Below are 3403 nucleotides of genomic sequence, written 5' to 3' on the forward strand. Positions count from 1 at the left end.
CCTGCCTCAGCCTCCCAAGCAGCTGGGACTACAGGCACCCGCCACAACGCCCGGCCATTTTTTGGTTGCAGCCATCATTGTTGTTTGGCGGGCCGGGCTGGGGATTCGAACCCGCCACCTTAGGTGTATGTGGCTGGCGCCTTAGCCACTTGAGCCACAGGCTCCGAGCCAGGATTTTCATTTTTAGCAAGTTCTCAAGAGATGTTCATGCTGCTGTTTCATAATCCCCCATTGAGAACCACTGTTTGAGGCTAACTGCTTCAGCTCTTTCCTATGGATTCCATCTCACCTGCAGGGCAGCCGAGCTTCTGGAATGCAAACACACTGAACCCCATGTCATCCAAAGTACCCCACTTCCAAAGGCTAATGGCATCAGGGAATCATTTCCTTCCCACACTCAGTGCCCTTCCCAGGGACAACACCCTTCCTGACATGATAATTCTCAGAGGAATAAAATTATCAGTCAGCAAGCCATCCACATTGTGATTATTTGGGGATTAGTGAGAACAGAATTCATTTTGTGTGATATGAAATAAAATATCTTGTGCCTAATCTTGGGAATTATTTGCTCCCCTCCCCCCCCCATATGCCGAACTATTGCCAAATAGAGATTCCCGAGTCATGGATACTCAGCTAAGTGTCAGTTACCAAGGTCAGCAGGGCTCTCCCCACTTCAGCTCTCAATCTAATAGAAGAGAGACTCAGCCATTTCCAACATCATTAGGTGTTCCAGCGGAGGAGTGGGCGGAGTGCTGCCATGAGCGCAGCACAGAAAGGAGGCATCCACCCCACAGGAGTCAGTGGGAGGGCCATGTCTGCTCCCGGTAGTCAAGCTCTGAGTGATCTACAGAGGCTTCGTATTCCATCATCTCCTTTCATCCCCACAATGACCCTGCAAGACAAGTAGGGCAAAATATCCTTCTTGTTTCATGAAAGCTTGGTGGAGGCTTTGGGAACGGAGCTCACTCATGACTGAGGGGCAGATGATGATGTAAACTCTGGACTCTGACCCCTTCCAGCACCCCTACCCCCTTTTCAGGACGTCTCTGTCACCTGCAATGGTGACAGCCCTGTCTACAAAGGATTGCCACCAGTCAGAGACCTGATGATTTTAGTGAACAAGATAACAGGCAGGACAGCCCGTTATTCAGAGATGGTCTGCTCTGGAGAATTGGTGCAGTGAATAGCTGTAGTGCCCCCTCTGGGTAGCAGCAGATTTCGTCTCTAACCTGAGTCCCAAGGGTGGCTTTCTGATCTCCTGACCTGGAAAGGTGATAGCCATCTGTTGAAGTAACAGAACTGGTTTCACTCTTTTTGTTAAAAACAAAACTTTTCCTTCATTTCTTTGTTTGTCTAAAGGGAAATTAAGACCTCATTGAGGTGGCAGTCTATTCACTATTTTATATCACTTCAGATTTTATGCATTTGTTGAGTGACCTCCTTTTCCTCCCTGGTTGACCTCAACAACCAGATGGTATTTTTCTATATTCTATTCCAGCTTCTGGCTCTATGATGGGTTTAAGTCTATTAATTAGATACAAAGTGAATTTGGGGGGCTTTTCAGTATGTTTGAAAATGAGAAAAATTATTTCAGTCTTGCAAAATATTTGCTAGACTAATATTGGAGTTTTAGCAATTTTTTAAGGTATTTTAAAGACAACATATTCATTTTTCAGTTTTTCTGGTTTTGTTTTTGTTGTTTTTTGGGGGGGTGTTTGTTTGTTTTTGTTTTTTGTTTTTCAGGGTTTTTTGAGACGGAGTCTCACTATATTGCCCTGGCTAGAGTGCCATGGCATCAGCTCACAGCAGCCTCAAACTCTTGGGCTTAAGCAATTCTTTTGCCTCAGCCTCCAAGTAGCTGGGACTACAGGCACCCGCCACAATGCCTGGCTATTTTTTTTTTTTGGTTGTAGTTGTCATTGTTGTTTGGCAGGCCTGGGCTGGATTCAAACCCGCCAGCTCCAGTGTATGTGGCTGGTGTCCTAACCGCTGAGCTACAGGCCCCAAACCTTTTCCGTTTTTCTTAAGTTATAGATTTAAATGTCACAAAAATACATTATGGTCCAAGAAAAAAAAAAGGAAGCAAAGAAGGAAAGGAGAAGGAAGAAGAGGGGGAGCAAAAAGAGGAAGGAAGGAAGAAAGAAAAATTTGCAGTATGAAAGCTCTCACTCACCCTGCAGCCATCACTAACCGTTAGCAGAATCACAGCATTGAGGAAGCCAGCAGCTTATGGAGTTCATTCTCTGAGGAATTGTAAAAAACAACATCTAGCATTCCTTCAGCTTTAGTTTCTAAGCATTTTGAATGCATGATCTCACTTAATTCTAAGGACCTCCCTTCTTCCAATCACTGATCTCTGTTATAGATTAAATGCCTCCTTATTGTCCTGTACTTAACTCAGACCAAGACCCTATGACAGCTCTTCAGTGTGGAATGTTAAATATACCTTTCCCAAAAGAAAAAGATCATTTTAACTAATTATATCATTGTAACTATGCATTAAGCCTTACCTAGAAAGATGCTAAAATTCTGCTACGCTTCCCTGAATTTTACAATCCCAAACTTATACTTTATTTTTTATTCAACTTTTATTATTATTATTTATTAAATCATAACTTTGTACAGTGATGAATTTATGGGGTTCAGGGTACTGCTTTGATATACAATGTGAAATGCTTACATTAAACTAAGTAACACATCCATCACAATTATACTCATTTCTTAATAGTTTTGAAATGTACCACTGGATCATGCACATTAGGTGAGGTCAAATACTCTCCCTCCTCCCATGTACCCCCTCACCTCCCCCTCTTTCCTCTTCCCTTCTATTTTCTGTACTATAGTTCTGTTTTGCCATTTGTGTGAATGTGTAGGTGATTATATATTGATTTCATAGTAGTATTGAGTACATTGGATACTTTTTTCCATTCTTGAGATATTTTACTAAGAAGAATATGTCCCAGCTCCATCCAGGTTAACATAAAAGATGTGAAGTCTCCATCTTTTTTATGGCTGCTTAGTATTCCATGGGTACATAAAACCACAATTTGTTAATCCATTCATGGGTCAATGGGCACTTAGGCTGTTTCTATGTCTTGGGAATTATGAATTGGGTTGCAATAAACATTCTGGTACAAATGTCTTATTGTAAAATAATTTTTGATCATCTGGGTACATGACTAGTAGAGAAATTTTAGGATCAAACAGTAGGTCTACTTTTAGTTCCTTGAGTGTTCTCCAAACTTTTTTCCAAAAAATCTTATTAGCTTGCATTCCCACCAGCAGTGTAGAAGTGTTCCCTTCTCTCTGAATCCACACCAACATCTGTAGTTTTGGGATTTTGTGATGTGGGCTAATCTTACTGGAGTTAGATGATATCTCAAAGTGGTTTTGATTTGCATTT

The sequence above is a fragment of the Otolemur garnettii genome, unplaced genomic scaffold (genome assembly GCF_000181295.1).
Source record: "Otolemur garnettii isolate 467f Iridium unplaced genomic scaffold, OtoGar3 scaffold00123, whole genome shotgun sequence".
NCBI classification, from domain to species: Eukaryota; Metazoa; Chordata; class Mammalia; order Primates; family Galagidae; genus Otolemur; species Otolemur garnettii.